Source organism: Prionailurus bengalensis, chromosome A2 (genome assembly GCF_016509475.1).
Source record: "Prionailurus bengalensis isolate Pbe53 chromosome A2, Fcat_Pben_1.1_paternal_pri, whole genome shotgun sequence".
Lineage (NCBI taxonomy): Eukaryota > Metazoa > Chordata > Mammalia > Carnivora > Felidae > Prionailurus > Prionailurus bengalensis.
This window is the reverse complement of record NC_057348.1, coordinates 35804512-35827801: the sequence shown is the minus strand read 5'-3', so window position 1 is coordinate 35827801 and position 23290 is coordinate 35804512. Positions and strand designations below refer to the sequence as shown.

Below are 23290 nucleotides of genomic sequence, written 5' to 3'. Positions count from 1 at the left end.
CGAACCACACGCACTTCGGTCTGACTTGGTGATAAATTTGGGGATTCCCAAGATCCCTTGTCAGGTTCAATAACTAGCTCGAATGGTTCGCAGAACTAAGGAAGGCAGTTTACTTACATTTACTGATTTATTATAAAGGGTACAAGTCAGGAATAGCTACAGGGAAGACATGCATAGGACATGGTATGGGGGATGGGTGGAGTGTGTTGAATGGAGCTTCCACCTGCCCAGCATCTCAATGTGCTCACCAACTCAGCTCTCCAAACCTTACATTTAGGGGGTTTTATGGAATTTTCATTACATACACAAGACTGAAAAAGTCAATGGCCATGGATGATTAACTCAGCCTCTAGGCCCTCTTCCCTCCAAGAAGTAGGGGAGCAAGGTTGAAATTTCCAACCCTCTAATCATGTGTCAGTCTTTCTGGCGACTAGCCCCCATTTTGAAGCTATCTAAGCACCCCCAGCCACCAGTCATCTCTTTAATCGACAAAAGATACACTATTACTTTGGCAATTTCCAAGGGTTTCAGAAGCTATGTGCCAGAAACAGGAGGCAAAAGCCAAATATCTTTCTAGAATACCACAGGAATTAGGTTTTAGGGTTCTAACATTATACTTCATAGGGTCTTTGTGAGGACTAAATTTAAAAATGTACAGGAAGCATTAAGCACAGTGCCTGAAACCTAGTAAGTGTTCAAAGTAAGTAGTCATTTTTGTTACCACTATTATTATTATTATTATTATTATTATTATAGCTATTGTTCTACCCTTTTTTATGAAGTGACTGGGATTTTATTACACTCATATGCTTATGGGTCTACAAGTATTGTTGAATATTTCTAAATTTACTGGGAGAAATTGATCAAGAATCAATGTGATACTGATTTTCTGTGACTTTTACTGCAGGTAAAGTCCAAATAACTCACCACATCGATCCCTAGCAATTGATAGTTCAAGAATCAGTTGAAGTGACTCATAGTCAACTGGATGGTTGAGGCTATGTTGTTAAGCAATCCCAAACAGCAGAGCCACGAAATGATTGGCAAAATCATTCATGTGATTTTGAAGCCTCCCGGGCTCAATATCTGCCAAATGTGGGTTTGAATCCCAAACTTGCTGCTTATACATCACATAAAACAGATCCATTTCTTAATCTCTCTGAGCTGTGTAACATGGGGTTAGGGGAACACCTTCTTCATAAGGTAATTGTAAGGAATAAATGGAGTAATAAATCTGAACTGCTCAGTACAGCCTAACTCAAATTGTACAACACCCTAATCCCCAGCCCTTCTGATGTTTTAATTATGTTGACTGATATGAATAAACCAGTTCCATCTAAAGTAACACAAAGTTACCTTAACATTTTTATGGCCAAATGCATTGATTCACTGTCATTTGAGCAACGTAGAAGCAATACCTCAAAATAGATCAATTTTGACTTTTAAGCTATATATACTAATGAGAGACATATTTTTATACATAATGTAAAAGAACGCATTCTTTAAGATATTAAACGCACTAGTTTAGATAGATCATACATAGAGAATGAATGACCCTTCAGTGAGAAGCCTGTAAAAAGAAATGACCATTCTTCCTTGGTTAGATGTCAGTTTGACAGCAAACATTTGTGAGTGATCACTTGAAAAAGCAGAGCATGATTATTGAAGTTTTAAGTTCTTTTAAGAAACAGTCAAGTAAGTTAATAACTGTAATGAAATAACGTTAGGGAAAGCTGTCCAAAAAGTACATAAATTTCAACCTAAGTCTGAAGTTTTCTTCTTCACAGCAAATTATATTCAGGTTAATGGAGTCTACATTGGGGATTTTAGCTACTGAGAAGGCCTAGTTGGCTCATACCAAATTTCTGCTAATATCAATAACGCATAGAGGGGCATGTGGGTGGCTCAGCTGGTTGAGCGTTCGATTTCGGCTCAGGTCATGATTTTGCAGCCCATGAGTTCGAGCCCCACGTTGGGCTGTGGGCTGACAGCTCAGAGCCTGGAGCCTGGTTCAGATTCTGTGTCTCCCTCTCTCTCTGTCCCTCCCACACTCATGCTCTGTCTCTCTCTCTGTCAAAAATAAACAAACATTACAAATTAAAAAAAAAATAATGCATAGAGACATTTGGAAGAATGCTATTACCTGAGGATACTTGTGAACATGTAAGGTCTTCATGAGAAGAGCCTTACAGAGAGAATGCCTTTCTCCTTTTTACTCCATAGTTTTGCTTAGACCTTTGTGTCCACCTAGAATGGCTTCCTTCCTGTCCAACAGCTTTTCACCTTCCAATCTCTCATCCCTGAATCCACCACTTTTTTTTTTTTCTTCCAGCACATCTACTTTGAAAGCTTAGGGAAGCAATATAAAACAGCAGCCAAGGAAACAGACTCGGACCACTCAGGGTGCAGTTTAACTGCCAGTTCTGGTATTAATTTAACCTTGGAATCCTTGATCAATTTCTCTGTCAGTTTCCTCATCTGTTCAATGGGGTTAATTTTAAAGTTCATTAATTTTTTATTTTTGAGAGAGAGAGAGAGAGAGCACAAGCAGAGAGAGGGGAGAGAGAGAGAGAGAGAGAGAGAGAGAGAGAATCCCAAGCAGTCTCCATACTGTCAGTGCAGAGTCTGATGTGGGGCTTGATCCCATGAACCATGAGATCATTACCTGAACTGAAATGAAGAGTTCGACGCTTAATGGACTGAGCCACCCAGGCACTCCTCAATGGGGTTAATTTTAAAGATGATGGAGAGGATTAGGCAGAAAAAATACTGGGTTAAAATTACCTAAGAAAATCTTTACCTCCTCCATGACCCTGGAGAGATGCCTACAGCAATGGGGGCTACATGATTTAGGAGGAAGTGGAGAAGAGGAGACACAGGACCCCTAGTCTTGCCTGCTCACTCCTGGCAATCCTAAGAGGGGTGAGGGTCAGCACCACGTACCTTGTGACTCACTGTTGGCTCTAGCTCTCCCCTTCCCAAGCATAAGCCGCTGAACTGAGCGAGCTTAGCGCATGCAGAAGGGCGTTCCTGCTCTTTCTCTTGGAAGATTAGAGAGAAAATCAATTCTACCTGATTGTCATTTTATCTTAAATTCCAGCAAGAAAGAATTTTGTGGAGGGGCGCCTGGGTGGCTCAGTCGGTTAAGCGTCCAACTTCAGCTCAGGTCATGATCTCACAGTTTGTGAGTTCAAGCCCCGCATCAGGCTCTGTGCTGACAGCTCGGAACCTGGAGCCTGCTTTGGATTCTGTGTCTCTCTTTCTCTCTGCCCCTCCCCTGCTCATGCTCTGTTTCTCTCTGTCTCTCAAAAATAAATGTTTTAAAAAAACTAAAAAAAAAAAAAAAAGAATTTTGTGGAGCTTTGTTTTCTCTCAACCATGTTATTTAAGTACCTGCATAATACCCTCAATTTTGTCTTTTGGCCCACAAAGCATAAACTAGTTCCATCCTGCCCTTACCAGGAAAACTTTGCCAGACCCTGATGCCGCTGAATTCAAACTCCAACTCTTCCCTTAGGCATTTGATAAGTGGAGTGAGGGGCAGACAGGAATTGACATTAACAAAAAACAAAACACAAAAAATTTTTTTGGGAGAGAGAGAGAGGGCAGGGGAGGGGCAGAGCGAGAGGGGGAGAGAGAGAATCCCAAGCAGGCTGTGCACTGTCAGAGCGGAACCCATCGCGGGGCCTCAACTCACAAACTGTGAGATCATGACCTAAGCCGAAATCAAGAGTCAGACACTAAACCAACTAAGCCACCCAGGCGCCCCAGAAATTAACATTTTTGCGGCTAAGTGAGAAAAGGTTGATGTGTCCCTCTCTTCCTTTATCTCAGAGGGTGTGCCTCAAGCTGTGAGAGCGGTCGTGACCGCTAACATTGGTAGATCACAGGGCTTTACCTTTCAGACTTTAGTTTTTTAAATCCTACAACAAGCTTAAGGCTTAGTTTCTGTTATTACCCATTGTGTAAATAGGAAGGCTTATCCCCGGACACAGTTAGAGAGGTTTGGAACCAGGACTCGAACCCAGGTTTTCCATATACAGACAGATATTCATGGTAGTGAAGCGATACAAAGTTACTGTTCACATTGGTCTAAAACCCTCAGCACTTGTGTTGTGCAGTGTTGTGTTTGGTAAGTATGCAATGATGGAGTGGAGGGTAAGGGACAGGTGAATGTACACAAAGAGACACATTGTACGGAAGAGTTTCTAGAAACTCAAGTAGAAGAATTACGATTTCATGGGTCCTTATTTTAGCCAGCGGTTTGGGGTCCTGAGGATCATGAGTGGCTTTTTATCTGTTCCTTTGCACAATCATTAATTCATTCAACAAATACTTTGAAGACTACCTACTGTTTGTCATCACTACCTTAGGCAAAAGGATACAACAATGTAAATATCCCCAAGGTATTTACAGTTCAGTGGGAAAGACAGAAAAATTAAAAAAAAATCCAATTCAGTGATGCAAATGCTATGATTTTGATAAGCACCTTAAAGGGGACCTAACTCCAGTTTGGTGGAAGGGGAAGTTTTCTAAAAGACTTAAAACCTGAATGACGAGCAAGATTTTCTCAGCCAACAGGGCAAAAGAGAGCTGAAAAATTTCCAGGCACAGTAGTGTTCAAAGAGGCTTTGTTGTAAGCATAATTGCAAGGAACTGGGATGGCTGAAGATTACTCAGGTCAACACGGAGGAAGGTGCTTTATAGATGAGAATAAGGAAAGTGGTCAAAAGATAACCTGATGTGAAATTCTTAAAACCCATGTTAAAAAGTTCTCAGTTTATTTTAAGGACCCTGAGCAAAATGACATGATTGAAGCAGTGTTTTAAAAGAATGTTTAGGGGCACCTGGGTGGCTCAATCAGTTAAGCATCTAACTTCGGCTCAGGTCATGAACCCACGGCTCATGAGTTTGAGCCCCCCATGGGGCTCTCTGCTGTGAGCCCAGAGCCCGCTTTGGATCCTCTGTGCCGCTCTCTCTTTGCCCCTCCCCTGTTCGTGCTCCCTCTCTATCTCAAAAATAAACGTTAGAAAAAAACCATGAAAGGATGTTTAAGTTTGTATGGAAACCTGTCAACCTTCTTCTAGGTGTATACCCAAGGATAATGAATTTATCTTGCATTTATGCAAGAACCGTCCCAGAATTCTCATAGGAGGTTTATTCATAATAGCCCCAAACTGGAAGTAACGAACAGTTAATGAAAGCAGCCAGACATCAAAGAGGATATAGTATACTGATGAATTTAAATAAAAAGGTTTTTTGTTGTTGTTGTTTGTTTGTTTTAGGCAAGACCAACCTGTGGGGTTAGAAATTAGGAGTCACCTTGGGGTCAGTAGTATACTTCTGGATTGCTGCCAATGTTCTATTTCTTGATGTGAATTGTAATATGAATGAGTTCAGGTAATGAAAATTCATTGAGTTGCTCACTCATGACTTGTATGCTTTTCTTAGTGTATATTGTGTTTCCGTTTTACAAATTATTTAAAAAGAAGTAGGGGCGCCTGGGTGGCGCAGTCGGTTAAATGTCCGACTTCAGCCAGGTCACGATCTCGCGGTCCGGGAGTTCGAGCCCCGCGTCGGGCTCTGGGCTGATGGCTCGGAGCCTGGAGCCTGTTTCCGATTCTGTGTCTCCCTCTCTCTCTGCCCCTCCCCCATTCGTGCTCTGTCTCTCTCTGTCCCAAAAATAAAAAATAAAAAACGTTGAAAAAAAAATAAAAAAAAAAATAAAAAATAAAATAAAAAGAAGTAAACACTGGACACTGTGACTTTCCTATTTTAAAAGATCTCCATCTCAATAGGGTTTTTGCTCTAAAATAAACAAAGAAATAAATGAACAAAAACAAAGACCCTCACTTTAAAACAAGAAAACTGAAGTTAATCTAGCAATAATTTTCCCCAATCAGTTTGGTAAAAATGGACAGGGATGGTTGGTATCCAGAGGTGATGAGGGCACGCAGAAACAGACACTCTCAAACACGATTAGGAAATATCAAGAAGACGTTTTTAAAGAATAGAATTTGGCAGAATTTACCACTATTTAAATGGACATAGTTTTTGGGGCGCCTGGGTGGCTCAGTGGGTTGAGCGCCCAACTTCGGCCCAGGTCATCATCTCATGGCTTGTGGGTTGGAGCCCCGCATCGGGCTCTGTGCTGACAGCTTGGAGTCTGGAGCCTGCTTTGGATTCTGTGTCTCCCTTTCTCTCTGTCCCTCCCCCGCTCACACTCTCTCAAAAATAAATAAACGTTAAAAAAAATTTAAATGGACATAGCTTTTGACCCAGTGATATGAATTCTAGAAGTTTCTTCTACCACTATCTTTGCAAAAGTTTACAAAGCTGTATCCACAGATATTCAAGGCAGCCTTATTCCTAATAGATAGGAAAATATTATAGTTACTGAAGATGATATAAAAAATGAATAAAATATTTTTAATTACCACGAGGCCAAACTGATAAAAGCCTTTATGTGTTCTTCTGGTTAAAACAAATCTACACCAAAAAAAACAAAAACAAAAACAAAACAAAACAAAACCCAAACAAATATGAGCTTAAAACGCACTGTCAAATACCTATTATATTTAGGCTTAGAAAGAATACTTGAAAAATCAAAGCAAAGTATGTGACAGTTTTACAACTACATACAGATCTCCTTAATCCAAGGTAGGGATTGTCCAGACATATTCTCCAGGATAGCTACCGAAGGGGTTCATAATGAGCCTCATCAAAGTGTGCCATTTTAGAAGGTGGATTATTCTGAGCTAAAGACAATCATGGCCCCAAAGACTCAAAGTGTATTTTACTTCCTCCTTTTCTGTCTCTAAGAATTTAGAGGCCCAGGGAGACAGCTATCACCAAGGATAATTACCCAGACTATGGGTCAGGTGTGGTAAACTGGGGGAAGCTCAGCAAGGCCTGGAGATCAAATCCCTCTCTGTGTCCCCCTGTCTCTGCATGGCATGACAACCATTTGTTTACCAAATGTTTGCTCTTCCGGTCTTCCTGTACACTATCCTCCTCCCCTGCAGCCCCAGATCCCGACCTCCTTCTCCTTAGCTCAGTGTACATATAAGCCTCCATTGCCTGACTGTGTCTGAGCCTCCCCCACCTTTGTGGGGCTCCTGCATACCCAAAATACAACTCGTTTTTCTCCATTAATTTGTACTACGTCAATTTAATTAATAGGCCAGCCAAAAACATCTAGAAAGGGAAGAAGGGAAATTGTTTCCCTCGTACTATCTACAGTCCCGAACTTTGGAAATATAGAATTGTCCTTATCAGCACAGACTATACGCTAGTTGGCAGAATCCACAATTTCATTTTTAATTAAAAAGTTATTTGCACCTTTCGGTCCATCATCAGGAATAGTTTTCTTATTTTCCTTGTAGAAAAAATCAGGCAAAAAATACAAATAAAGGGATCTGTATTATGGCTTATTAACTTGCACAATAAAAACCCCTTTTCCAAATCACCGATGTACAATAATTCTCTTGGGCTAGTTTCCCAGATAAATATCACTTAACAATGCAAACAATTACAACCTAATTTTCTCCAAAACGGATTTTTGAAGTAAAGCTAAAGCATCAATGGCTAATCACATGGAGATCTATATTCCATTGTAATGGCGCTGTTGGCTAATTGTTAAGCTTTAGAATGACCATTCAAAAGGCTTCTTTTGCTGTCTACGTTTATATTTTAAAAAATCAAATGGCCACAAACTTTTAAGAAGGAGCAGGTCTTTCTTAAGATTGATTTGGCTTCGTGTCGCTGTTTGTCAGTTGTACAGTTTTAGAATATGGGACCAAAGGGGTCCAGAGGAATGTGGTACCATGAACGGTGGCATGCTATCTAAATCTGAAGGTGATGGGGATTTATTCTGGGGAGCAAATTAAGATACTGGTGGGAAGATCCAAAAAGAAATCTGCAGGTGGGATAATGAGCTGAACGCAGCTAGAAGGAAGCAAGAGAGATAAATGTTAGACACGACATATTAGAAACAAGTCCCTAAGTATAGATGGAAAAGAGGCTTAGCAACTGCAGTGGTTTGAAAAAGAGAGAGAGGTTTAAATTGATGGTGAATTTTGAATGAGCCCTCTGTGTGATGTGGTTACTAAAATCGCTAATGTGCTTGTGGGTTTCATTAATAAAAGCTTAGTACCTAGTTTAGTGATGTCAGCCATTTTTTTTCCTTTAAATCCATACTACCTTTTGATAAAGGTAAGATTTAAATCTAGTGATGCTAATATGCATTTATTCAATGGCATATCCTTCTCTAAATCTCTTCTAACAATCTTTTTTTTTTTGTTTTTTGTTTTCTGTTTGTTTGTTTTTTGGGTTTTTTGCATATCTCTTCCAGCCAAGATTTCTTTGGCCCTAATTTTGGTAATGTGAGTTAAGACATAGGAATTTTATTTGATTTCTAAAAATAGCAATGTACTCATATACTGAATATGCCTCTTCAAACTATATAGCGTATGCTTGTAATGTGATAAATGATTAACACTCTGTTATAAAATAACGTGAGTTCCTTTGGTGGAATGTGGAAATGTTACCTTGAATCTCATGAATGAGTTTTAATGATAGAGCCAGAAAGGACTTAGATACCAAAAAGAATATAATATCATCATTGTTTTGCATGAAAACATCGCGCTGAATGGAGGGTATATTAGAAATAACCTCCCCATCACAATCCCATACTTTAGCCTCTACTACAAAGCTATAATCATCAAGACAGTATGGTATTGGCACAAAAAACGGACACAAAGATCAATGGACTAGAATAGAGAACCCAGATTTGGACCTACATATGTACGGCCAACTAATCTTTGATAAAGCAGGAAAAAGTATCCTGGAAAAAAGACAGTCTCTTTAACAAATGGTACTGGGAGAACTGGACAGCAGCATGCAGAAGAATGAAACTAGACCACCTTCTACACCGTACACAAAAATAAACTCAAAATGGATTAAAAACCTGAATGTGAGACAGGAAACCATCAAAATCCTTGAGGGGAAAGCAGGCAACAACCTCTTTGACCTCAGCTGCAGCAATTTCTTATTCGACACATCTCCAAAGTCAAGGGAATTAAAAGCAAATATGAACTATTGGGACCTCATCAAGATAAAAAGCTTCTGCACTGCAAAGGAAACAATAAAACTGAAAGGCAACTGATGGAATGGGAAAAGATACTTGCAAATGACATATCGGATAATGGGCTAGTATTCCAAATCTATAAAGAACTCACCAAACTCCACACCCATAAAACAAATAATCCAGTGAACAAATGGGCAGAAGGCATGAATAGACGCTTTTCCAAAGAAGATATCCAGATGGCCAACAGACACATGAAATGATGTTCAATGTCCCTCATCATCAGGGAAATACATATCAAAGCCACACTGAGATACCACCTCACACCGATCAGAGTGGCTAAAATGAACCACTCAGGAAGCTATAGATGCTGGAGAGGATGCGGAAAAATGGGAACCCTCTTGCACAGTTGGTGGGAATGCAAACTAGTGCAGCCACTCTGGAAAACACCGTGGAGGTTTCTCAAAAAATTAAAAATAGAATTATCCTATGCCCCAGCAATAGCACTGCTAGGAATTTACCCAAGGGATACAGGAATGCTGATGCTTTCAACAATGCTGGCTTTCAACAATAGCCAAATTATGGGAAGAGCCTAAAGGTCCATCAGCTGATGAATGGATAAAGATATGGTTTATGCATACAATGGAATGCTACTTGGCAATGAGAAAGAATGAAATCCTGCCTTAATAGTAGACCATGGGGGAAGGGAAGGGGAAAAAAAAAACAGTTACAAACCGAGAGGGAGGGAGGCAAACCATAAGAGACTCTTAAATACAGAGAACAAACTGAGGGTTGACAGGGGGGGTGGGGGAGAGGGGAAAGTGGGTGATGGGCACTGAGGAGGGCACTTGTTGGGATGAACACTGGGTGCTGTATGGAAGCCAATTTGACAATAAATTATATTTAAAAAAATAAGAAATAACCTTCCAAGGCAAGGTAGGTCTCAGGAAGCTACCATGTGCCTCTCTGCTAACAAAAAGGAGAGAGTGAGAGAAAGTTTTCACGTCACTGTTGGAATAAGCATTTGCTACTGATGACCCTATATAGGGATCCTTAACTATGGCAAAGAAATGATGTCCTGCATGAAAGGAGAAAGAAGACTTACAAAAGAAAAATCTGAGAAAAGAGATCGACCTAATACACCCTGATTCTTTTGTTTCCCCAGCACCAGCATAACGCCAGGCAGAGAGCTATTTCTAAGTAAATGTTTGTTGAAGGTTGAGCACAAGGTTAAATTGTACCAAGACGCTTCATTGAGACATAAAATTTCCATGGTACACTGGGACAAATTACCATGGAAAAAAAGTCTAGGTGGTGCTTTTTAATGTAAGAAAGCATAAATAAGTCCACATTAGGCTTCTTAAACCTAATTTTTCTTTAATAAATGATCCTAAGGAGAGGTTTTTAATGTAACTGGAAAATTCCAAACGCCACTTGACAATCTAACAATGTCTTTCTTAATGTTGTGAAATAGATCCCCATTGCAAAGTGGACTACAGACTGCCATTTGGAGTCGAGCATAGAGGACATGAAATCTGTAAGAAACCTAATTATCACTGGAAATACAATGCCTGGATTTATAGCCACCAGAATTTTTAATCCCACCTTCAGCCAACAACAAAGACAGCTTTTTGAAGGTTCAGATATCAGATTCATTCCATCACATTCTTCTCATGCTTAAGGGCTTCATCCTTAAGAAAGCGTCTATATGCAGACACCAAAAAAGGATCATCAAGGCACAGGGTGTATGGATTTAATTTCTGACTTTACAAAGAAAATTCGGAGCACACTAGCAATCTACATGTAGAGCAAGTGTATGTATTTCCATATCAAACCAACATACACACTAGAGAATGATCTTTCCTTCTAAACTAAAGGTTCTTGCAAATTGATCTCACGGGAAACCTTTCACTGGACCTAATTCTTATGCACATGACGTATTTCAAAAATGAATCAAAGGAAAATGGTACCTTCTCAAACAAAATAAGCTTCTGGGGTGGGGGGCAAAGCTTCAGACATTTGGTATTTCAACTAGCTCCACACCTACTACAGTAAGTTACCGAGCGGATATCCAAGAGGCCAATAAGAAAGGAAGCCACAGTCTGTAACATTAATTCATCAGCTACACAGCTGACCTTGTGGAGGCAACACTGTTGGTGAAGGCCAAGTGTTCCATCCTGGAAGGAGGAGGATGGTTTTCAACAAAGATGGAGGCAGGAAAACACACCTGCCACCAGGCTAGCTTTATTCAGGCTTGTCAAGTTAGATCGAGCACGTATCAACCTGCCTGAGTTCTTGGTGCACATAAAAGGCAGGTGGGTGGCCCAAACGTGGACTTTTCAAACATGCGCTCTTTGTACCATCTATATCTGAGATTAGAAACAAAGTGAAAGAGGAGTCGCTACCACAGCCCTATTTGTCATCAAAGAATGACCTACGTGAATCTGAGAAATATGGTTAGAAATGTGGATTTTGAGTCATAAAGGAAAAAACAGTGGTTCAAGTTCCACACTCTTTGCCATTTGCTAGTTGTGGGACTTTGGGCATTTTACATAATAATTCTAAATTTTTGCTTCTCCTTATGCAAAATAGGGATAGCGATAGTACCCACCTAGTGTTATTGGCAGAAAATATTTTTCATGCTATGGGGATTAAATTTAGTCCTGTAAAGGTCCAGAGAGTAACTAGGTCAGTCTTCAGGGGCCAAGTGGCTTTCCTCACCCCTGCTCAACACCGCCATTGTAGCACAAAAGCAGCTTGACAATGTGTCAAATAACAAGCACGACTGTGTTCCAAGAGAACGTTATTGACAAAAACAGGGGATGAGCTAAATTTGGCTTGGAGGCTATAATTTGCAATGGCTTATAGATATGCTTAATTGCAATGTTATAAATAAACTTAATGATATCAAATATTGGAAGTTGTTTGAAATACGCTACATATTGTACTGTTTCATATGGATTGGCTCATTCCATTTTCATAAAATAGAAACTATTACTATGTCCATTCTTACAAAATTAAACAGGCCCAGAGATGTTAAATAACCTGACCAAAGTTACAGACCTAATAAACTGAAAAGGTAGGATCTGAACCTACGTCCTCAGGCTTTTGAGTCTGTCCTCTTAGCCACTCACTATGGCAGTGTCTACGACCTATTAACCCCTGTTAGAATGCAACTGTATGCCAGGTGAAAGCCAGTCTATAACTAAAGTTCAAACAAAACTCTAGTGTATTTGAATTTTGAGGAAATACATCCTCCATAATTGTGAGGTAGATGAGGCAAGTGGTGAATCTAGAGGAATTTCTATTAGCTTTATCTTTGATTTTGACCATCGCTATTTGTTTTCGCGGAAACATGTCCTACCTATGAGTCACTGTAAGTTTTCTCAATGTTGTAAAATTCTGTGAATGAAAATGAACTAATGATGATACTGATGAAGATGGATAGGGCATATCTAAGTTTTTCAGGTCAAAGAGAACTTTAAGAATGATTTATTATGTGGGGTGCCTGGGTGGCTCAGTCGCTTACGCGCTGACCCTTGATTTTGGCTCAGGTCATGGTCTCATGGTTGGTGGGTTTGCGTCCCACGTTGGGCTCTGTGCTGACAGTACAGAGCCTGCTTGGGATTCTCTGTCTCCTGCTCTCCCTGCCCCTCCCTCACTGACACTCTCTCTTCCTTAAAAATGAATTAAAAAATTTTTTTTTAATTTACTATGGAGTATACTCACTTAAAAAAACAATATACCATCATCAACAATTCATTTAAAAACACAAAATAACTTGGTTAACCAACAACGTTACTTGTTGACCAGGATTTATGTGGTTTTGTAGTCATTGGAAATGTTTCTAAAATGACAAGCAAAAGGCTATAGAGGACAATGCGAAAGGCAGTTCTTTCCCGGTTCTTTGTAACACACTAGATGCATGCATTATCTCATTTAGTCCAGTAAGGTAGGCTCTATTATTATCACAGATGAGAAAGCTGAGGTTGAGAGAGGTTATCTTGCCCAAGCAAACCTAGTTAGTAAATTCCGGTACTGGGAAACAATCCCAAGATATTACATTCCAAGGTAAAATATTAAGGCAATTAAACTCTGCCCTGAAGTGTCCCTTTTCAGGAATGGCATATAACTGATGGGTATGGAGCACGTGGGCCTCAAAGGTCTATATCCTACTTAAGACCAGAGGACAAACAAAAGATACAAATTGAAATGGAATGAAGGATCAATGGAAAACATCATCTAATTAAGATACTGGTGCTCAAATACTCACTGGTGAGTATCTGTAGGAGGCTTTAAAAATATAGAGATGCCTGGGCTGCTTGCTCAGAGATTCTCATTCATTTTGGACGGGGGTGGCGCTATAAACACAAGGGCTCATCCTCGACTGTGCGCTGTGATAAGGCAAATCTTTACATATGTATATATAAACATTATTTATTTTTTATTATGTTTATTTATGTGTGTGAGAGAGAAAGAGGATAAGCAGGGGAGGGGCAGAGAGAGAGAATCCCAAGCGGGCTCCGCGCCATCAGTGAGGAATGATGTGGGGCTCAATCCCATGAACTGTGAGACTGTGGCCTGAGCCGAAATCAAGAGGCAGATGATTAACTGACTGAGCCACCCAGATGCTCCTACCTATGTGTAAATAAAGAGTGGGCTACAGTAAAGGTCTCCAACATGGCCACAGACGTGAATGACTTGTGTATACAGAGTTAGAACAGTGCATGATATATAGAGAACACCAAAAATAATTCATTATTACTATTAGCTAAGAATGTTAAATATGAAGGAGCAGATACTATGCTGGTTTTTAATGAATGTAAGTTACACAAGGAAAAAAGATTCATAGTGGTCCTTGGAAATCATCTACACATTAATCTGAGATTGACTTTCCCCCAATGTGAGTTGATGGGGGCATATTTATATTTATTTATTTATTTATTTATTTATTTATTTATTTATTTATTTATTTTAATCCACAGAGTTCTTTATTTTTTTTTCAATATATGAAATTTATTGTCAAATTGGTTTCTTTTTTTTTTTTAATTTTTTTTTCAACGTTTATTTATTTTTGGGACAGAGAGAGACAGAGCATGAACGGGGGAGGGGCAGAGAGAGAGGGAGACACAGAATTGGAAACAGGCTACAGGCTCTGAGCCATCAGCCCAGAGCCCGACGCGGGGCTCGAACTCACGGACCGTGAGATCGTGACCTGACTGAAGTCGGACGCCTAACCGACTGCGCCACCCAGGCGCCCCTCAAATTGGTTTCCATACAACACCCAGTGCTCATCCCAAAAGGTGCCCTCCTCAATACCCATCACCCACCCTCCCTTCCCTCCCACCCCCCATCAACCCTCAGTTTGTTCTCAGTTTTTAACAGTCTCTTATGCTTTGGCTCTCTCCCACTCTCACCTCTTTTTTTTGTTTTTTCCCTTCCCCTCCCCCATGGGTTTCTGTTAAGTTTCTCAAGATCCACATAAGAGTGAAACCATATGGTATCTGTCTTTCTCTGTATGGCTTCTTTCACTTAGCATCACACTCTCCAGTTCCATCCACGTTGCTACAAAGGGCCATATTTCATTCTTTCTCATGGCCACGTAGTATTCCATTGTGTATATAAACCACAATTTCTTTATCCATTCATCAGTTGATGGACATTTAGGCTCTTTCCACAATTTGGCTATTGTTGAGAGTGCTGCTATAAACATTGGGGTACAAGTGCCGATGGGGGCATATTTATATACAAAATGTGTAGATCACGATCGACGTAAGGTCAGGGACAGCATGTGATTCATCTCCATTCCTTTCACTCAGTGACTTGTATGGAATAAATGCAATATATACTCCCTGAGTTGATTTCCAATGTGGTTTATGTAGGTAAGCCACCACCTATGATTTCTAATGAACCATATTTTAATTGATATAGATTTAGAAATTATTTGCTTGGTAATAGAAAGTCCTGACAGACACTGTCAAGTGATAACATCGCTGTCTGGAGTAGGATGCACAATGGAAACGAAGCCTGTTTGGAAAAAAGCTCTCGCTTTCAGTGACAACGGCTGAGCAGCAGACAGAGTGAAAAACAGGAGGCCAGAGAGCTATTTATGTGGGAGAGGATTAGCGTTCAGGTGGGAACCCTGAAAAAAACGTCTGGCACAGTCATGTCAAAAGCGGACCGACCTCCTTCTACAAAGATTTGGGTTTGATAAGATCAGCACCAGATAAATTTATCCCCAAACACATTTATTTTGAAATGTGATTAGCCTATGGAGAGCCCATGATGCCATCACCAAGAGAGAAAGGTGGTTGGAGAGAATGCTTTTCTTTTACTTTTCCACTGGAGGCTGATTTTGCAGGCAGGGAGATAAGAGGCAGTGAAAGTAATGCGATCCATAAAGAATGTATAGAGACAGAGCTCGTGAGATCGCTGAGATAATATGAAAAGGCTGAGCTGGAGTTCCTGGCAGGGCTGGGGACATTTATCTCACAAGAAAGCATAATAAGTAACTGAACAACTAGGAGACCTGGAAGTAAATGAGTTTCATCAATACATATCATAAGGTGAATGCTTAACATGATGCTGGGATGTCGTGGTGATCTTTAGAAACAGTCAGGGTGTGGTGACCTAATACAGAATGGTTGTGGGGTTCTTAATAGTCATTTTATGCATCAAGGCATACCGAATTCTAGAGTGCTCAAAGAGCCAGTTTATCATAAGAAACATTAATCTTTTAAAACCCTTACAATCAGTAACATGTCCGTTCAAATTCTACTCTGTATGAAACTATACACAGTAGAGACATTTTTCTTTTGTGTGTGTGTATAGATAACAGTATGGAGGACCACCGAAGGTAGCTGACTTGCTAAGAATCCACTCCCCATCACCCCTTTCTTCTTTACAGGAACCAGCCCCTTACCGCTCTGCTCCACCCATATGTTTACAGTGCAAGCAACCGTATTTGCAAAATGTGACCTCTGGCTTCCTGGTTTCAGTGGATTGGCCAGGGGTCGACCGCTGACCCAAGCTGGACCAAAGGGGATTGGGGATTCCTGCACGCACGTGGCTGGCCTCCTGAATACTAAATTTAATCACGAAATGCATGGATAGCTGTGTTTTGCCATGTGAGCTAAGAAGCAGAAAAGGCTAGTTTGCAGGGAAGAGAGATTCAGAAAGGAGAGTGACCTTGTCTTGGGTCTAGTTCTGAGTCTTAGGTGCATTCCTGCCCTCGGGTTTGAAGAGACACTGCGTATCCTTATAATAAATTTCCTTCCCTCTGTTTTATTCTTGCTCAAGTGGGTTTCTATTCCTGTCAGACAAGAGTCTGAACTAATGCAGAAATGGGCTCTAGCTGTTTGCAGAATCCATTTGCTTTTACTTATGAAAAAGGGTCCTAAGAAAATGAATGTTTGCCAGGCAGAATGACCCAAGTTTCCAGTTTGAATGCTGATAAGCATTTCCCTCACACTGCAGTTAGATTTAAAAATCTGGCCTCAAATTAAGATTGGCATATCTGGTCTTCCAGATGGTGACTCGTGTCTTGATGTAAAATGAAAAGACTTCTGTCTCTTACGGTAGCTCTGACATCAACATTTATTACACAGCCAGAGCATGCTGATGGTTGCTGAGCAAAACAAGCCAAGGCGTATTGTTTGTCAGGGTTTCCTGGAGGAAAACAAAGCAGGTATGGGACTGTGATCTAATAGAAAGAGCAGTCGGGTTAAAGGAGATAACCTGGATTTAAGCCTTCTGTTTCTTTGTATAGTTTGAGCCACTTCCTCTAAGCCCATCTGTATACAACTAATACAGAAAGGAGTCTGCTTCGAGAATGAACCAGCTTCGGGTTCAAATCTCACTTCCGCCACTCGGGAGTTATGTGACTTTCATTCAGTTCCTCTCTCTTTCTGAACCTCGGTGTCCTCATCTGTAAAGTGAAAAGCATACTCTTTTCTGCCCTTAGAGTATCAGAATAAGTAATATTATAAACAAGCTAGGAACACAGTAGTTATTCATCATATGGTAGTTACCAGATCGAGCAAGTGAATTCGGTTTTTACTTCATTTACTTCTTCATTTATTCCACAAGTATTTTTCCTGTGACTGCTGTGTCCCAGCCACTGTGTTAAAGGGCTACAATTGCACCAATCAGTGAATAAAAGCGGCGGCCACGTCTTTCTGGGGCTCGCAATTCAGGGGGCATTAGAGTCATTAAAGAGACCCCATAAAGGTACATATCCCTAACCAGGTCCGGTCTGAGCATAAGCGGTCCCTGTTTGCCATTGTTTTAAATGCAACGTTCACGAACATGCTTCTTCACCCTCAATGCTCATTTTTCAACCACGTGTAAGAGGGGCTAGCCATTTGGACAATTTTCTCTTGGGCACAGTTTCAAGGCTAGGATCTGTACGTTCCTCACGAGCAGCACCCCGGCACTCCATAAATGGTAGTGGGAACTTGCAATTTAAAACTATAAGGATATGTTAACTGTGAACTTTACATACTGAGGGACCAAATTTTTCCCCACTGAGGTTGAGGCCAAATAAATCCATTACCATCTCCAGTGTGAGATCTGCCTGCAGACAGACTGGGGGTCTTGCACATCGGTTTCCTCTATAAACCTGGACGGCTTTGCAAATAACTTTTGTATTTTCCGACAGATTCCTGGGTTTAGTGTCTCATAGAGGCTATTCCTATGGTGTCTTTTAGTTCTTCCTTCTAATCACTGATTTCCTCGGTGCTGGCTTCCCACCCCCCCCCCCCATCTGATTGGTTGTGCTATTTCATTTTATTAATTCAACCTTTGTTGGATCAGATCTTGGCAGCTTATTCCCCAAATTGTATTTTTCCAGTTCACCTTTCATTTGCTTCTATCTGAAAACAAGGCTCTACTGTACTATGCCCTGAAATTTCTTTACGCTGCATTTTCTTAGCGTCTGCCAGTTCCGTACTAGGCTATTTGTCATGTGGTAAGCAATTAGTATAAATGGCATTTTGAGCACATGCCCAAAGCAGCACCAAAGATTGGTAGCCCACGTCCAATCCCACCTGGCTCTCTTCATCAAAGTGCTCATTAACTCAGAGTTTGGGCTTCCATGCTGTTGCTTTCTGGGACTGATTATTCTCCATTAGGGTCTGGATCAGTCTCGATGACAGTCTTGCTCTTTCCTTGCATGTCAATCTTCACCTGAGAATGAAGCATTGTGTTGCTGCCAGGCTCTAGACGAGCTCCAAATAGTGCAGAGTTATGTTCTGGCATTGGCCAGACCACAAAACTATCAACATGATTCCTGGTGTATTTTAAAAACAAACAAATGACACCAAATTTCTGGGTTTCTTGGATTGTTCATTTTCAACCTTTGGGGACATCTTTAAAAAAATTTTTTTAATGTTTATTCATTTTTAAGAGAGACAGAGTGTGAGTGGGGAAGGGACAGAGTGTGAGTGGGGAAGGGACAAAGTATGAGTGGGGAAGGGACAGAGTGTGAGTGGGGGAGGGCAAGAGAGGGAGATACAGAATCCACAGCAGGCACCAGGCTCTGAGCTGTCAGCACAGAGCCTGATGCAGGGCTTGAACCCATGAACTGTGAGACCATGACCTGAGCCGTAGTTGGATGCTTAACCGACTGAGCCACCCAGGCACCCCTAGGGACATCTTAAAATAACTTAAGAATTTAGATAATTCTTAATTATCTAAAGTGGGTCAAGCTTCCAACTCTTGGTTTCGGCTCAGATCATGATCTCAGGTTTTGTGAGTTTAAGTCCCGTGTTGGGCTCTGTGCTGATAGCATGAAACCTGTTTGGGATTTCCTCTCTCCCCTTCTCTCTGCCTCTCCCCTGCTCACACTCTCTTTGTCTCTCAAAAGAAATAAATAAACTTTAAAAAAAAAAAGGGTCTAGGTTTCTAGTTTCTCTGCAAAGTATCAGAATGTTTGACAACAGTGGGCCTCTGTGCCCTCACGGGAATAATGATCTGGGGCCCAGGATGACTAGGTACCCCACTTTCAATTGAAAGTAGCCCCTGCTCCACTTGTACCCCAATGTTTATAGCAGTATTTTCAACAAGAGCCAAATTATGGAAAGAGCCTAAATGTCCATCAACTGATGAATGGATAAAGAAATTGTGGTTTATATACACAATGGAATACTACGTGGCAATGAGAAAGAATGAAACATGGCCCTTTGTAGCAACGTGGATGGAACTGGAGAGTGTGATGCTAAGTGAAATAAGCCATACAGAGAAAGACAGATACCATATGTGTTCACTCTTAGGTGGATCCTGAGAAACGTAACAGAAACCCATGGGGGAGGGGAAGGAAAAAAAAAAAAGAGGTGAGAGTGGGAGAGAGCCAAAGCATAAGAGACTGTTAAAAACTGAGAACAAACTGAGGGTTGATGGGGGGAGGGAGGGAGAGGAGGGTGGGTGATGGGTATTGAGGAGGGCACCTTTTGGGATGAGCACTGGGTGTTGTATGGAAACCAATTTGACAATAAACTTCATATATTGAAAAAAATAAAAGTAGCCCCTGCTCATCTGTTTACCATGCTCACTTCTGCCTCCAAATTGGCCGCTTTGGCTACTTTTAAATCTCCTACATCCTGTATGCAATCGAGGTTACACATCTGGAATAGGGGATTACAAGCATTTTAGCTTCACAAAAACCTCGAGAAAGAAGTATTATCTGCAGTTTACCGATGAAGACACAAAGGCTCAGACAGGTACCTGATGGGGAGATGAAAAAAATGACAGTCTTCCCTTACCAGAAGAGTCAGTAAGAAAAACAAAGTGTTTCGGGCTTGCTTGACCTGTTCATACCTTTTCTTCATTGATTGCTAGATGATTATACTAGTTTACTCTTAAAGTTAAAGGAAAAGATAACTAACCAAAGGTAGCTAAAGAATGAGGTGGGAGGGGAGGAAAATCAGTGTTCTGTAAGATTATACCCCCAAATACCTTCTTCATACCAGAAGATTTAACCACATGGTGACAGTCAATTAAGTGCAGAGTTTCTTTTTTTCTCCCTCCGCCGGACCAGACTGCCTTGCTTGGGCACTCATCGGCTAGAAAGTGGAACTGAATGGCAGGTGTCCTAACACATTTAATAAGGGGAACTGTGTAAGCATCGCTTCTAACTGCTCCCAACCATCTCCCTGACACCCCCACAACTTATCCAGTGATTATGGAGCACAGGCAATTAAAAATAAACAAAAACAAAAACAAACACACACAAAGAGGAAGGAGGTTCAGCAAGGATATCAGCCATTCTCAAATTTTCTAAGAGTTCTGTTGTGGTTCTTCCATGTGCCTTCATGAAGACAACTTCTAATACCTATAAGGGTTTTGACATTGCTTTTGTTCTTCCACACACTTAAAAAAATTAACTCTACACCTCATTTGTAACACCTATTTCCTTAAGTAGTAAACAATTCATTTGATTTTTTTTTTTTTTGGGGCAACTAAAGTTCAGCTCTTTCTTCCACTTTGGTTAAATTCAGGCTACAAAACTTCTTTTTTTGTGAACGCTGTGCAATTTAAAACAAGTGTTTGTTCAGCCATCAAATCTCTTGTGTGTTTTAGAAGCATATGGGTGGTCTTATTTTCTTCTCTATTGTCTTAAGGGAGGCTTTCTCCTGGTTTTAAAGGTGTAGCACTTGCAAATATTTTGAGAAGGACATGGGTTCATCCTTAATAAAAATCCTAGAAAGAGAAGCTCTTGTTTAACAAGAAGAGTATTTGTAGAAACAACGCAAGAGGCAGAGCCAATTTATATTGAGATTGAAAACAATGTGAGAGTGAGTGACGGCAAATCCCTAAGAAATTGAGGATTTAAATGGAACAAGAGCTATAAAAATAGAATTGGCAAAGGGAGAAAGATCACTCAGAAACCAGACTGGACAGTATCGTCTTTGTACTGTGACTGCAGATGCCTAATAACCAATTCCGTAAAGCAGTTGACAGAACTGAGTTTTAAAACTAGGTCTCATCCATATTCTGCTAATTTATATTATTTGTTTAAATGCATACACCTTCACTGCACACATGATTTCTTTGCAAAAAATTTAAAAATGCACTTTATTTTTTTGCAATTTTGTTGAACTTCACCGTTAACGTATTGACATGCAACGCAAGCCAACATGTCACCTCTATCTTTGCATGCATGATACAAGATATTCTGATCCAAGTATATGTCAAAAGCTCATCTCAACTGGAATAATGGTTGCTGGTTTCATGGCCTTCCATTACAAAATTATTTACGTACTGGACTCTTTAGTTCTATTTTCATTTGGTGTGGCGGGGGGCGGGGGGTGTGCACACATACACACTAGACTGATGGTCCAGAATGTTCTTCTCCTGACTAAGCAGTATTGGAGCCACAGAACCTGCTTTGGAGAAGTGAAGTCTCTGCTATATAATCTGATAAAACAAGTTTATATCAACTAATAAAATAGCCATAGAGAGATGATATCTCCTACACAATAAATTTTATTTTCATCCAATGCTTTCCTTAAATGATTTCTTAACTCTCCACCACACATTGGTTCTCGTTCTAATATGAAGTTACTCACAGAGGAAATAAAAAGAAGAAAAAATAGAGGATAGGCATAAACCACGAATTCAGAATACATTCATGTGTGATGAGGTCCTGCTCCTAAATTGTAGCCAATCCCAAGGATTTGTTGTCCCCAATTTCCCTTGGGTCTAGGTGAAAGGTTTGTTGGTGGAGACACCATGGCATAGATGGGACATACTGGGGTTCTGTTTCCCTCTTTCACCTGTGCAAATAAGTAAATCTAAAAATGATGCTGAGGAACCAAAGGAGAGAATAGAGAAGACAATTTAGAATCTCCATTTTCCATTACAAAGAACACTAAAAATCTCAAGATAGTTTGGGGTTACTTGTCAGATTGACATGCCAGCTGTCTTTATGAGGCACTTCTGTCAGTGTTCTGTATAATGGGGTTTTCTTTCCTTTGACTGTGTTACCTTTACATTTAATGGAGAGATGTCAGGGCTTTACGGCCCATGAGAAATAATCTCATGGTGTAGTAATAAGGTCGTTGGTAGACCCCCTTGAACTATCTCCCAGTAGGAAGTGGAAAATATCTATTCTTATAGACCAAATTCTATGATGCTCAGTGCTAGTCTTGCTTACGAACTCTCAGAAGGTTGGGTTGTCAGAAAAAAACTAATAGTTTGATAGCTAATGTCTATCTATTAGGTTTGTTACATCCAGTAAATTTAGTTAGATTAAGAGACTAGAGGAGAAAATGGTGAGGTTGAGCACATTTTCAAAGGCTCCCCAGTTTGTCTGGTACTTGACAAGGGTGGGGTGGAGGGATAGAATTCCCAGCTTTTCACTTGGGAGAGTGAACAAAATGACAATTCCAGGCAACTAACTGGCAGAATTGCATGTATATTTATACATAGGATGGCATATTTCTCATTGTAATTAGCTTTTAGAGCACCACTTGGGATTCAAATAAATGTATGCGACTATGTTCATATAAATAAACTGTTTGCATTTGAGTTAATTTGCTTCACCACCAGATACAGGCAGCAGTTAAGTCAGCCATTAATGTTGAACGTTAGTTTTGCAAACAACAGAACCACTCCCTCCACCCAGGCAGTTGCCCTTTGTTTTCTGTTGCTATCCTACAATCTGCCTTATTAGAACTTAAAACAAATTTTTTTTTTACATTTATTTATTTTTGATTGAAGAGAGAGACAGAGCACAAGTGGAGGAGGGGCAGAGAGAAAGAGACACAGAATCCCAAGCAGGCTCCAGGCTCTGAGCTGTCAGCACAGACCCTGACGCGGGGTCCAAATCCACAAACTGCAAGACCATGACCTGAGCAGAGGCCGGATGCCCAAACGACCTAGCCACTCAGGTGCCCCTGCCTTATTATAACTTTTACGCACCATTTCCTAAACTTGGCTTAACAATGGAACCCCTTGGAGAGCTTTAAAACAAACAAATTTACAGTTCCCACCAGAGAGAGCCTTATATTTTGTCTAGGGTATGGCTGGGCTACAGTAATTTTTAAAAAGCTTCTCAAGTGATTCTAATGTGTGTCTGAGCTGGTGGACCAAGGAATCCCAGCTTGACCTTATTCAGATTTTAGGAGCATCACCTGGATGAACACAGTTCTTCCAGCTTTGTCTCCTCACTTACAGGTGACTTGTGGTGTTCTTGTTTATCCTTTG

At 40.5% G+C, this 23290-nt stretch overlaps 1 protein-coding gene across 2 annotated transcripts in view; it reads right to left on the bottom strand.

Annotated features, from left to right (window-relative positions):
- TAFA1 (TAFA chemokine like family member 1) overlaps positions 1 to 23290 on the bottom strand; it is a 512889-nt gene that overhangs the window by 141361 nt on the left and 348238 nt on the right. The window lies entirely within an intron of this gene.